Below are 15,524 nucleotides of genomic sequence, written 5' to 3'. Positions count from 1 at the left end.
TTTGTTCCAATATCACGGAACAAAATTGATTGATTTTTCAAGCTCCTTTAAAATTGCGAGACCACAATGTAATAATGAAGCTGAGAGTTGACTCGACACAAAAATGATTCCGTTGCACATCGTTTTCTTAGCAAGAGGAAGTATAGTTTGCTATCTCTCTATACTCTTCACCGATGGCAAACACGAAGCTACTGCTGCTGTGTAACGAAATAGTGTCAGGTTTTAAACGCTTATACCTTGGCCACTCATGGTAGGAACTCAATTCTCATCACACCATTAGATTCAAATGTGATGTAAGATTCATTTGGAATCTTTATTAAAGTAGTTTATCAATAGTAAATTATTGAAAATTGTTCAAACTTGTTGGCCGTAATCAACCAATTGCATGCTTGCTTGTTATAACTATCGAGAGAACAGAGAGACGAGGTTATAAGCGAGAGTACTTTGTTTCAATTCGACTGTGAATGTGGTGGTTGTCACATTGTTGACCGGTCGAGACTAAAATTTAGTAGGAGTTAACTCAAAATATTAGGAACTGGGGAACTGACTGAGTGACTTTTATTCTCATCGATTTTATTTATTTATTTGTTTATTTATTTCTTCTATGACCATCTGACTGAATGTCGTCATAAAATTTTTGATGAGGAAAAACCTCTTTAAAGGAAGTTTTAACGCTTCGAAAAAAAAAATTCGGCTCGTTTTTTTTCTAAAAACACATATAAGGAAAAAATACCAAACTTAAAAATAAATCCCTAGATTCTTGAGAAAATATACATACAAAAATATTTTTTTCTATATCATCATGAAAAAATGCAACCTCAGCATATCCGAAAGGTCGATGTTTTGTGGTTTTTTGAGTTCAACTTCATACCTTGATGACTTACAACAAACATTTTTGCACGGGATATTTCTTTGAAAAATTAGATTTATTTTTCGATATCTTTTTCCGATGTTTTTAAAAAAAATCAAAACGTAATTTTTTTCGGACCGGTTATCTTCCCCTTAAGGTACAAGTTACTTTGATGCATTTTCTTAAAATTCCAGTCCAGTGTTTTTTTATGCATCATTTCAGACTGCTAAATGCTCATGTCATTTTGTGAAAATAGCAAAAGGAAGGTAATGGCGAGAGCTTCATGCTACCTGTATTGATGCGTCATAGAAAAAATGGTTTAGAATTTTTAGACATCGTACCAAAGTACATTGAACCTTGCCAACCATATTCCTCAAAATCAGCTTGAATATGAGGGCAATCTAGCAAAATTTTACGTTTTTCAAGTCGATGAGTATACAAGTAGAGATCGTAAATATTGTCTCAATTTTCGTCATATTCGAGCAGATTTATGAGGAAAATCGAGTAAAATATTATTCTCTCAGTGAGTAATCAAACTTCCTACGATTTTGAATGAAATGCTGTGATCTTCTTGTTCATATGGATAATGCTTTTTGGATGGTGCAATTTGATTTAACTAGCAGCACACATGTCACTGAACAATTGTGGTTACTTGTGTCCCAATTATTCCAGTCACAATCAAGTTGCAGCAGCTTAATTCGATCGAAGTAAGCTGCTAAACAGATCTGTTTATGGTTTAGTTATGCAAATGGACAAGACCTATTAGATGCTGCACAGTTTAGTTCAGAATTTGGTCGCCAGGGATGTTTTAATCAGATCTACCAATCAATTTGTGCATTTAATACATATTCACATCTCACTTTTGACGTAGAACTACGTCTTTGTCGACTATACTGGGGTACAAATCAAAAAATATGTGTGGTGAAATAGTGTTAGGTTTTGAACGCTTCTAACTTTGTCATTTATAGATGAAATTAAAATCCAAATACGCCAATATATAGGATATTACTTAACAAATCTGCTGAAATAAATACTTTTCCAATGTTTACTCAAAAAACGTTTGAAAAATGCGCAAATGATAATTTTGGTCACTGTTTTCAGGAAATAAACGTTTTACCCAAACCCAGTCATCATAAACGAATACCATAAAACAGCGCTGCTTTCCTGCCTCTGCTGATTCTCTGCTTGAACGTCAAGCAGTACAGTTCAGTTTTTGCTCGCTCTGTCGAGTTGTTCGAAAGTTCCTAGTTTGTTCCAAACATTCGCAGTCTAATCACGTAGTGTCGGTCGCTTCGTGTGATGAGAAGACAGCGCTCCCGGAGCAGGCACCGTGAGAAAACGGAAAAGAAGAACAGTGATGAGGGTAGCTTGAGTGTACCTATTTCGAATAGGTACGCTACTCTTCCCACCGATGTTGGGAATACCAACCCAGTCCCGGTGAAGCGGACGAAAAAGAGGAAGAAGAATCAAGTACAGTCCAATGGTACGAGTGGACGCGACGATGTTACCGCGACGAACGCCAGCGACATCGGTGATTTCTTTGACGCCGTCGAAACCGAGAATTCTGCCGGCCCGAGTGCGGCGAAAGTCAAGCTTCCTCCATTGGTGGTGAAGGTAGTGCCTCTCAAGACGCTCAACTTGGTCATTTTTCATCGCTGGGCATCGCCGCTGAGTACAAGATCAGCAGGATCGGCACTAAGGTGATGCTCCGAACGAAAGCGGAATACGAAATCGTCGTCAAATTTCTGAAGGATTCCAATGCGGAATACTTCACGCACGACATCCCCGGTGAGAAGCCCTTCAAGGTAGTCATCAGGGGTCTACCGAATGTTGATCCCAAGGCGATCGAAGGAGAACTCAAGGACCGGTACAAGCTGGCCCTAATCGCTGTCTTTCGGATGACTAGGAGAGACGAAAACGTGAAGACGTACCCGGACTGTCTTTTCCTGGTGCACTTCCAGAAGGGAACGGTGACGCTGAATGCGCTTCAGGCTATTCGCTCAATGTACTCCATCACCGTACGATGGGAGCCGTACCGTGCAGGCCATCGCGATGTGACCCAGTGCCAACGATGTTTGAACTTTGGACACGGCACCCGCAACTGCAACATCAAGCCACTGATGGATCCGTGGCGTTAAAATGCGCCAACTGTGGTGGTGCTCATCAAGGTTCCGACAGACAGTGCTCCAAACGCGAGAACTTCAAACGCATCCGAAAACAGGCGGCAACTAACACCCAACCTGGACGCAAGAAGGACAAAGTCCCGGCATTTCGGACGGATGATTTCCCGCCTCTTCGTGCTCCTCAGCAAAGGCACGCGAATTCGCGGGTGTATTCCGCTCAAGCAACTTCTGGTGATTCTGTTGGCCAAAGCTCTCCATCCCCCCTGGATTCTGGAGACAACCAACAGCGCAAAACAACAACCCCGATCTGTTCTCAGCGGATGAACTGATGAAAATTTTCGTCAACATGTCCGGTGCTCTTCGTAAGTGCCGCAATAAGCCCGAACAGATCCAAGTTCTCGGTAAGTTCATCATCCAGTATGGCGTCTAAACCGCTAACTATCGTCACCTGGAATGCTTGCTCTGTAAGAGCAAAATAGATTGAGCTTGCCGAATTCCTCCGCAAGCACAGCATCGACGTGGACCTTCTAACAGAGACCCATCTAAAGTCCGGCGACAGCTTCTGGTTGCCTGACCACAACATTATTCGGCTTGATCGCACCAGCTCCAGGGGGGGGGGGGTGTAGCGGTCGTCGTCAAGAAAGGAATAAAATACCACACTCTGTCCCATATCCGCACCTCTATCATCGAGGCCCTTGGTGTGGAGGTGGAGTCGTCGACTGGATACGTGCAGTTCATCGCCGTCTACTGCCCTCGACAGTGTGCCACCAGCAGTGGACTACATTCAAGAAGGACCTTTCCACCATCACCCCTAACGGTTCCCGCTTCGTAGTTGGAGGAGATCTAAATGCTCGCCATGAGGCCTGGCGGAACTACCAGCAGAACCAGAACGGTCGTCTGCTGTTCGACCACTCGTAGCATGGGCTGTACTCCGTTTGGTTTTCGAATGAGCCAACATTCATCTCACCGGCGGGCAACCCATCGACGCTAGACCTGTTCTTGTCAAATACCAGCTTGTCCAAGCCGGTAGCCTTGAGCGAACTCAGCTCCGACCACCAACCGGTGGTGGCTGAACTGGGCTACAACGTGGCCCCTGCTCCAAGTCTGTGCAAGGACTATCATCGCGTAAACTGGGCCCAGTTTGGACGCGTGGTAGACAGGCACTGCATCGACAACCCGCCGCTTGACTCCGTGGAGGACATCGACCGAGCGTTGGAAGAGACTTCACCAAGCCATAACCGTAGCTGACGAGGCGTGCGTCCGACGAGTTCGTGTTAGGGGTAAGTTTATTGCCATTGATTCCCACACCCAACTTTTGATTCGCCTGAGATATGTTCGTAGACGCCAGTTTCAGAGGACTGGAGATCTGGGCAAAAAACGTGAAATGGCCGATCTGAACACACAGATTGCATCCATAATGGACTCACTCTGAAATGAAAGTTTCGGGCGCGTTGTCCAGAATCTGGGCGACCGCTCCAGACCATTCTGGAAGGTAGCCAAGGTCCTGAAAACTCATCCCATACCAGTTCCACCTCTCAGAGTCGAAAATGATGACGATCGGCTTTTAATCACCCCACAGGAGAAAGCAAATGCGATCGGCGAGCATGTCGCTTCATCGCATTTGCTTGGCTCGATGATCAGGTTGCGCAATGCGTTCAAAACCTAGATGTCTCCCCTTGGGTCGTGCCTCTGGCGGATATGATTACAATACAACAGATTTGCTCAGCGCTGAAATGCACCAAAAACATGAAGGCCCCCGGGTTTGACGGAATATTCAACCTAGTGTTGAAAAATCTCAGCATGAAGGTTCACTCTCTGCTGGCTGCTGTCTTCAACAGATGCTTGGAACTGCACTACTTTCCAAGTATCTGGAAGACAGCGAAAATCATACCTATCCGCAAACCCGGGAAGAACCCAACGCTAGCTTCAAGCTACAGACCAATCAGCCTCCTTTCAGTGCTGAGCAAATTGTTCGAGAAACTCATTCTCAATCGTTTGCTCAAGTTTGGTGAGGAAAATAACATTCTCCTTCCGGAACAGTTTGGGTTCAGAAAGGGGCACTCCACCAATCACCAGCTAGTGCGGGTGATGAATAACATCCGAAGTAACAAAGCTGTATCCAAGTCCACAGCCATGGCCTTGTTAGACGTTGAGAAAGCGTTTGATAATGTCTGGCACAATGGGCTTGTAAACAAACTGTGTAACTTCAAATTTCCATTACATCTGGTTAAAATCACCCGTAACTACCTCCAACAAAGGTCGTTTAAGGTATCGTTGAATGGTTGTCTTTCCGACGCGTTTTCCATCCCAGCTGGAGTCCCGCTAGGCAGTCTGCTGGGCCCCTTGCTTTACAGCATTTACACTTCCGACATTCCTCCCCTTGGAGACGGTTGCCTGTTTTTTTCTGTTCGCAGATGATACCGCAATAGCCGTCAAAGGAAAGATGCCTCGCGAAATAACGAACAAACTTCAACGATGCCTTAACGCCTTTGCTGATTATGCCACCACGTGGAAAATTAAAATCAATGCCTCCAAAACACAAGCGATCATGTTCCTCCATCGGCAATCGCCGAAACTGAAACCGGCTCCATCCTGTACTGTAATCATGGATGGCACAAGGGTGGAGTGGTCCGCCGAAGTAACCTATCTCGGGATGTTTATCGATGAAAAGCTCCTCTTCCGTTCGCATGTAGAGAAAACAGTAGTCAAGTGTTCTGCCTTGGTTAGGTGTCTGTTTCCGCTGATTTGCCGCAGATCCCGCCTCTCAAGGGTGAACAAACTGGCCGTCTACAAACAAATCATAGCACCTGCGATCCTCTACGCAGCTCCGGTGTGGGAATCATGTGCACAGACTCACAGGAACAAAATCCAGGTCGCTCAGAATAGAGTGCTGAGGATGGTACTTGATCGTCCTTTCGACACTAGAATAACAAATTTACACGAAGAGGCAGGCATTGCCAAAAGAGATTACAGAATTAACGAAATTAAGACTAAATTTGCACAACAATGTATTTTATCAGAACATGCTTTGATAAGCAGTTTGTATATAGTAGATTAGGTGTATATAGTAGTTGTAGTAGTAAATAGTAGTTATAAATAGTTTCCTTTTTCAATTTAAAACAAATAAATCCCACCAAGGTGGTCGTTCTCTAAAACAGGCTTGATAGGACTAGGGACTGTAATTAATAATTAAAATTTCAAATGTACTAAAGTTGAAAAGACGCATCTGTGTTACTTGAAAATTCACAAACACAAGAAATAAAGATCATTAAAATCCTGCCTCTGCTCATTACCGCTTCGGACGTCGTGGCACTAGGTCCTGCTAGGTTGAAACGGTCAAACGATCGTTTCATATAGAAGCGTTAGAGTTGGTTGCTCCTAGTGCTTAGGCAATAGGTGAATTTGAGTGCTCGAATCAATTTGTTTTGAAATGACAATGATAGTGGGGTGACTGTGTTTTCACCCATGTCAATGATTAATGACAGGGAAAATCTAATGATGAATTTTAGAAATCAAGATAGAACCGGAAACAAAACTTGGAATATTGAAAAGATGAAATGAATAGAAGGGAAGTTTATTGGGAGGTCAGGAAGAGCTATTTGGTCTTTCCCTTTTGGACCGCCGAGTGAAGAAGATCAGTACAGAATTTTAAGAAAATCAGTGCAGTGAACAAAACCTATAGTAAAATCAAGTACGGTGAAAACTTAAAGAAAAAAAAAATGAAAATGTTGTAATGTGGTGTAATTATTTTTTTCATAATGTATTAACCCTTTTTTTATACATAAAAAGCACACAAAAACGTGAGTCACGAGTGCGAAAATTGTTTATAAAAGTAAGCGAAGTTTATTTGCAAAAGTGAAGATAGTTTTCTAATCAGTTAAAAATTTTATTGAAAGGTTTTTCTAGAAAAACAGGCTAAGGTAGCTAAAAGTGAGTCGGAGTAATTTAAGTGAAAAGATTGAGAATTCAGGTAGAGTAGTGGATAAAAACATGTGTGATGTGTTTCTGAGGAGTTTTCTTTGTTTCTACAGACGCCACTGAGCGGTGGCAACAGCGATTTGGGCTTGTGGCAGGAACGTTCGCTAAACATATTGCGGGTTTATTTTGGATGGTATTTCGATCGGTTCACCTCCCAGAGTGAATTTGAGTCCTTGGTTGGTGGTATCAGGCTTGGTTACCCAGAGGACATTCGGAGAGCGTTGGTCATCGGATGAAGAACTCGGCCCCACGTGCATCACACGCCTAAAGTGATTGCCTGTTTCGTGGGAAGGTCCACAAGGGGGGAAGGCTGCCAACGCCAGCGTAATCCGCCCGACTCACGTCCTGAAAACCGGAGGCCCTCCGTGCGATACCACCTCACAGAAAAACCGCTCACCGACGCTAGTGCACACCGGAACTATCCCAAACGGTGAATTCCTTATCTTGCGAGTTTCGCCCGGCAACGCCACTCGACGACATCCGCCCCACCCGGTGCACGCTAGTGGTCGCCACTCTGGCGACGCTCCCTCATCGTTTCCCTTTTTGAGGTTAGAATACGGCGTTGTCTGACCCGGCGATCGTTGCGGTCAAAGCGATCTCCAACCGTCGCATCTTCATCTTGGTCGCGGTGAACAACTTGGCACCGAACCATCGAGCATCATCGAGCCGGTCTGAAGTAGATTGGTTCCCCCCCGGCAACGGTCGGGGTGATCATCATCGTCCATCATCATACGGACGAGCCACCCACTACGGACGAGTGTGGCTCGACCAGGTACCATTGAGCAGCAACCGTAAGTACGCGAACCATTCTCCTCACACACAGAAGCACACCGATTTATAAGTAGGGACCCTGAATTATATTTAGTAGGGGAAGAAAGCTTTTTTAGGGGTTAGAACGACTCACGAGGGAACACAAAGGGGGGGGGGGGGGAGGGAAGAGTGACGTCACACATAAGAGAAAGAGGTAGAGCAGGGTTTTGTGAATAAAACAACAACAACAAAAATTAAAACGAGCAAACCATAAATGGATTTTTAGAACCTTTCAAAACCAGGTTTTTTCGTTAAATCGAATTTGACTTTACTGAACTTGATTTTAACTAACCTGTTTCACATGCACCGTATTTTAAAATTTACTCAATCAATTAAAAACAATTGGAAGATAAAATTTCGAATAAAAAAATGGGGGGAAAAAGAACGATTGGACTATTGGACTTGGGACGTTGATGGTTTTTGGTCGTTGGGTTACTCTAGTGGGTGGAATCTGCTGGGTTGAGAAAACTGCTAGCTGGGCACACATATCTGCAATTCTCGGCAGACGACTTCTTCGTCTGGCGCATAAGCCGGAATTTTTTTGAGAACCCTAGCAGGATCCTCCTTACAAGGTCTCCCCCTTAAAAACAACCTCCCCCCCCCTTAACAACAACCTTAAAAAGACATGGACTTTGACGATCACTTTTCCACCGATCACTGAAACCACAATTAGGGGCTGTTCATTAGGGTGCTTCATTCTGAAAAAAGTGATGAATTTCTGATGGGCCACCCTCCAGTTCGATTCATAGCCCCAAAATATGAACCTGTGCAAAAATTGGTAAAGATTGATGAAGGTTTAGAGGTCGCGCCAATGATTTGAAATTTGTATGGGAATTACTATGGAAGAATTTAAAAAATCGCTTATATCGCTATAACTTTGCTTCTACTTGTCCAAATGTCGAAAAAATTTAGTATGTTATTGCTATGGCAATAAACAAAAAGCCTACAGTTGCTACGCTCAGTTTTGCAGCGTATCAAGAATTATAAAAATGTGAAAAAATGGCAAAATAGGGTAAATTGATAGATGAATATGTACAAGGCAACAACGCCAATTTCATCGCAACAACAACAGGCTTGTTGATCATTGTCATGACAACCACATATTTTTTTTTTCAACGTTTGGACAACTACAACCAAAGTTAGAGCAATGTAAACGAAAATCAATAATTTCCCATACTAATTCACCAAAATCTCCATACAAAATCCAAATCATTGGCGCGACCTCTAAACCTTCATCAATCTTTACCATTTTTTGCACAGGTTCATATTTTGGGGCTATGAATCGAACTGGAGGGTGGCCTATCAAAAATTCATCACTTTTTTCAAAATGAAACACCCTACTGTTCATTAACTACGTAGACAGTTTTTTGGTATTCATGACCCTCCCTCCCCCTGTGTAATTGCCTATACATTTTTTTTTAATTTGTATGGGCTGCGGATAATTGCCAACCCCCCACCCTTAAACTATGTCTACATAGTTTATGAACATTTCCTTATAAGTAAAAACAATTTTTTACACGCTGAGCCAAAATATTAAAAAAAAATGCTTAAGAGGAATATTACATTCGATGAATTACCAACAACTGACTGTAAAACATATCTGGTACCTCTATGTATGCAATTAAATAAACATCCAAAGTACATCCTTTTTACATATTTTGCACAAAAGATACGTTCTGCCCCGCCCCATTCATAATAATAAGTATAATAGTCAAAAATGCTTGACAAACATCAATTTTGCGTAATTCTACGTCATACTACGGTCGTGTCTAGGACACAACCCTTTAATTTGTTTATTAAAGTCTATCCTCTTTGAGATCAAGCCATTCAAGTCTTATATTTCTTATAAGGGGCTGTTCATAAACTACGTAGACAGTTAAGGGGGGGGGGGTTGCCAATTTTCCACGGCCCATACAAATTTTAAAAATTTTGTATGGGCAATTGTCTATGCAGGGGGAGGAGGGGTCAAGAATCCCAAAAACCTGTCTACGTAGTTTATGAACAGGCCCTAAGCCACCCTTCAGCTCGATTCAGATCTAGAAACGAATCAGACGACATTTCAAACGCATTTCAAGACTGCAAAATTCATACCCGAAAGTTTTTGTCTGTCCATCATTTTTTGACTGCCTAACTTCAGTCTGTCCATCATTCCCAAACGTACCAATTTACTGCCTTGTAAAACATTAACCTTTTTCTGAACGAATCTTCTCAACCCCAAAATCTGTCAGAAAAGGTTTCTTCTCGCTTCCTCACAATCAGCCAAGTAACTTTGTTAGGCACAAAATTTCCAATCCGCTTCCTCATCCCTATGCAAACACATTCGAAAACAGAGCAGCAGCAGAAGTAAAGTTTCCATATCGTGTGAAAACATTCTGCATTATCACTTTTCTCACAATCTGGAGGCACTTTTCGTCCGCAATTCTGCAATCGTTGAAAAGTTATTCAGTCACGGAAACTATAACCGCTGCAGCCAGCGGTGACTCCAACCCCGACCGGAACAAACTGCGGATATTACTGTCACACATTTTACTGGTTCCTTCGAACCCTGGCTGAAAATCAGCTCGAAATCAGGATGGAACGCGAGGAGCAACTTTTTCCTCTTTGTAACAGATAGAGCACTTGTAGGTATCGACCAGTGCCTGCAGCAGCAAATTAATGGTGGAAATCGTTGTCAGACCATCGTTTCCTGCGTCCAATTCGGGATCGAGAAGCGAAAATCCAAGTTTTTCCTGTTTGAATAGTTCGGATCCTGATTCCATTAGCGTTCAACGAACGGGCAATGCAAATATTCGGAATATTTCCCGATAGGTTTTTTATCGCTTGTAAAATAAAAAAAAATCTAAAGATTCTTTGGAGAACAGATTTTGGTTGAGTCAGTGCATGAGCAGAGCGGCATCTCAACCGGGTAGGAAATGTTAATAAACTTAAATTTGGGAGGGGTGGAGTGAAATTTTATTTGAATTTTATCAGATATTATCATCTTATTCGTTTCTCTTTCGTGGGGTGTCTGTGTTGAGTTCGTGGTTCAAGTGGAAGGGAAAAAATCTTATCCATTAAGTAAGATTCCTCGGAACGATAACGGCGATGGAGAAGATGAAGAAGAAACAAAGTTATTACAATGAAACCGATAAGAGTCTCTAAATCGATCGCAAGGTTGGATTTACCTCAGGGGGTGGTGTTCAATTCTTCTAACGGAAAACCCTATGGTCCTGAGCTTCTGTCAGTTCCAATCAATAGCAAGAAGGAACATCCCCAGTGCTGGCAGAGGGATTGACGTAAACCGTACTGATGCTGCTGCTACTGCTACTTCTGTTACTAATGATCAGCAATAAAGAAAAGTTCGCTGGATTTTAACTCATCGTTAGGAGCAGATTGAAGACGCACTTACTGACAGAGCGAAAAGTTACTTTGGATTATCCTGTGTCAGTCAGAAAGGTGTAGACAATTGCAAAGCACGACCACCAAGACGTTGATGGTGAAGACGAAGCCATTAAATAGATGAACTGCGAATAGAAGAAGACAAGGATGGAGCCCGGGTTGGAAGAAATTAATTTCAAGCGCTATTATTCATCATAATTCTTTCAATCAACGGGATCAGGGCAAATCAAGCAAATGAATCGAGAACCTGAAGTCATCCTGTAGCCAGGTGGGATGCGATTCGATAAGCAATTAAGATATGGTTATGGATAATATGCGTTATCAAGCAGATTATTATTTTACGGAAGACTGGACTTTTATTGTTCCATATGGTTCTCAATTCAACTACTTTCTGGTGGGTGTGTTTCAACTCATAACACTGCACAACAGATGGAGTAAGGTAAAGTAGCAGCTCGTTTTAAGGTTTTCAAAGCCTGTTCGAAATCATACAGAATGTTTCAACTACTGAATAAAAGAAATACAACAATCAGTGCTGTGGTTGTGCGACTTCTTAGCTCCAAACCGAAAAAAAAATTTACAAAATAGAAAAAATAGAGAAATTCAATCTAGAAAAAATATGTATACACGCTTAAATGAGAGCAATATATCACCGTTATTGCTATATATTAAAAATACACTGCACATAGCTAAATAACCTTCGAACACTTGCGCCTCTGATTAACAAGTTCGCATAAACGTTAAATTTGAAATAATTAGCGTTTGCGTATATCAGCATGTTCAGGTAAAAATTGAAAAATTGTATAATTTTAAATGGCTAGCGCCCCTGATATACACGTTCAGGGAAACAAAAAATGAAAAAAATATAAATTTGACCGAGCAAAGTCGATTAACAAAGTGAAAGCAACTCGACATTAAAGTTTGCAGCTCCGATCAAAATGAAAACACATTTTGATCTTAGTTGTCGCAAAGTAAGTCTGATTATATATTGTGTTTTCTGTTTTTTAAATGAAAACAGCTTAATTCCAAGATCTGGGTGAAAATACCACGTGAAAAATTTTCACTTCCAATTATGATAAAGGTGAAAATATCATATGAAAAATGGTCACCTCCAATTATGAAAAGGGGGGACCAAGGTGAAAATATTATATGAAAAATTGCATTATTTCAAAGCGACAATACTGGTGTATTTATAATCACGCGTCGTTAAATACAACCGGTTTTTCGGGTGCAAAATACCGTATTTAATAAGTTATTTCTACTGAAATCGGACGCTGGTGTAGTGGCTACACGTGACATGTGTTAATCACTTCATTGGTATCATATTGCCTCCGTGGACAAAGTAGGGACCCACACCCGATAAAAAAAGGGGAGGGCAGTAAGACGAATCTAGTACCTGACCACGACTGCTGACACTGGGAAGCTACGGCATGTCTATTGCTGCTATTACTACCGCCGGTGGGCATTTTAGGTCGAGTCCTTCCTATTTTCAGGTTGTAGCATTGCCCAAGTGGCATGGGGGGAGAGGTAGCTCATCGATTCTTCCGGTTCGCCTCCTAGCATCGTGCTATAAGGTACCAGGCGATAACCAGGGTAGTTGATCGATAGCTCGATGACGTCATTTCGTTGGCGTCTGCAATGGGAAATTCTCATAGCAGGCGTTGACTATGGGACGTGGTCGAGTTGTTGATAAGCAACTATCGTGGTAACTCACCGATTACCTGTCGATCTGCCAAATTTGGAAAGACGTCTGCATTGAATTGTCTCATATAATAATATTCCGCCCACTATATCACAAGAAATTGCGAGTAGCTGAGTGGAATGGAGATAAGTTAAGCATTGGGTACAGGACCAAGTCGCCCCTGGGTGGTGCCAAAAGATGAGCGCAATAGAATCATCAAGTTGCCATAAGGCACGGAATGAGACTATTGCATGGCTGGGTAGTCAAAGTCTTCCATACGTTAGTCATTTCAGGTGGATTAGAACAGGTTTAGGTTTAGGGTGGGCGTTGGCCAGATTTGGATTTTTCAGATGTAATCCTGGATAGGACCCTGTCATTGAACGTCGCGTGAAAGTGGAACTTAATGAAGGCCTAAGTACTTTTTCGTGGCCTGCTTACTGAGCAGAAAAACGCGGTCCCAGGTCCTTACATATCAAAGAGATTTGTGGTAAAATCGCTTGTGTATCGTGTATTTTGCGAAACTCGTTGTTGTCGTTGGTTCCGGGTTTGAATGGATACACAAATTTGAGCAACGGTATTATGTGATATGAGGGGCTCGGTAACCTAACCGGTAACACCATGAGTCTAATCTCAGGCCCATCCACATTCAAGATTCGTCAATCGTTTTATTTGTTAATATGACTACATGGTAATAACAGCAACTCGGTGATTAAAAAGGTGCTCGTCTGCCTAGTGGCAAACGTTTTTGCTTACTGAGCAGAAGACCGTGGGTTTAGTCCCAAGCTCCTTCGCGTTATATGATCGTTAGAACATCAATTCAGCTTATCGTTTACCAAAACGAACCCTGCTGCAAACCCAACCCTCCAACATCCCAGTGATTCCTCGTGGAAGTGCAGAGGTGTTCTCGGCTTCCATTAAAGCGAGTGTCATGTCAACACAATCCTTCCCATTCCTTTCTTGACCTGTGTTCGGGCGCGGCCAGCGCTGGTATTGCCTAATTTAAGATGACCAGTTTTTACACATTGAGGATGATTGCTAGTCCCAAGCATCGTCGGTTCTGTGTGTAATTACAGCTGATCTGGCAGTAACAGAGTAGCAACCGTGGGCGGTCAATCAAGCTCAAGCTCAAGCTCATTGGTATCATATTGCCTCAGTTGGAACGATATCTAACTCTGATAAAAGACTCACGTCGGCTGTCAGCACAAGCTTTGTGTTGAACTAGCACAAAACCCGTTCTACTTTGGGATAATATCCAGCAGCGTATAAGTTAAGAACAAAAATCGTTTTCTCGGCTTCGGCTATGGGTATGGAATCCTAAGGGTATACGACGCCATCTGCTTTCTGACGATAGTGGTAAATAACCCACCTGAACAAGCTTGTAGACTCCTATCTATCATCAATTACTATGGCCACAAAATGACTATAACCCTGCAATGGACACGGACTACGACATGAAAAATCTACGAAAATCTTCAATAGTAATGCATACCAACCACTGCACTGACACTGACAACGAATTTGGAATTCTCGTAAACAACACATTAACCATAAACGATATCTCCCAAGTAGCAATTTGGGTTTTATGAGAGTTCTGAAGACCATGATTTAGACTTGTAGAACACTTTTTTTTTCTTTTGGTTTGTTTTCCGTCGATCTTGTTTTCCGTGCTGAGCACCAATGCTACCGACGCCAGGAAGGCAGCTCCCACACCTGGACCCTACCTATCGACCCATCAACTCATGAACCGGGGACCAACGGCTTTACTTCCCTTCCGAAGGAAGACGTGATCAGAGATGTTATGCCTCAGAACATCCCGGCGGCGCCGACTGGGATTGAACCCAGGCCTGCTGGGGTGAGAGGTAATCACGCTTACCACTACACCACCGGCACCGCTTGTAGAACACTTTAAAACCACGATAAAACTTGAAATGTTACTTGGGCTCTTCGGTGTCAACCGATAAGCAGCTTGGGGGAAGGAAATGTGTAGTACCCCCCTCACTTGCTAGGATGGAAGCGAGTCTAGATTGGGAGGCAGTCTGAGACGTCTTTCTCCTACCCGTTGATTGCCAAACTAATAGCTCGGCTGCTCTCAATGGAACCGGAGAAACAACGCCCCAGCTTCAGCCAACAACCAATCGAACTAAACTACACATTGATGCAACAAGAAGGCATAGTGCACCACGGCCTCTTCCTGCAGCTGCTTTCAACGATTCCGAAACATACGATCGTTATTATAAAATGCGAATTCAACCTTCTAGCATCAAATGTGCGAGGTCTCCCACGTCGACCTTGACCAGGGATGTTCCGGCTCGATCTGAAGAGCCTCTGGTGGCAGTTGAAATGGGCTACTCATTCCCCCGGGCAAGTACCCACACACCTCTAGTACCTTACGATCAGTCATACCCCATCGTTCTTTCCAACAATCTAGGAATTTCCGGCAATACCGACGCCACCAACTCACTACGAACGATCAAATACACAAAACGACGACAGTGAAGATGCTGTTCTTTCAATGGAATATCCGCGGTTTGCGGTGTTATCATTCAGAACTACGACATCTTGTACTCCAGAACCCTCCTATTGCTATTGGTTTGCAAGAGATGATGTGCAACCATGCAAACAGAGCCCTCCAAAAGCAATATACTTGGAATCTTGCTAATAGACATTATAATCAAGGCGCTGGTGCAGCAGGGCTCGGAATCCTTAA

The sequence above is a fragment of the Ochlerotatus camptorhynchus genome, unplaced genomic scaffold, assembly GCF_037179485.1.
Source record: "Ochlerotatus camptorhynchus isolate MF236.1 unplaced genomic scaffold, CSIRO-AGI_Acam_v1.1 ptg000183l, whole genome shotgun sequence".
Lineage (NCBI taxonomy): Eukaryota > Metazoa > Arthropoda > Insecta > Diptera > Culicidae > Ochlerotatus > Ochlerotatus camptorhynchus.
This window is presented reverse-complemented; position numbering follows the sequence as displayed.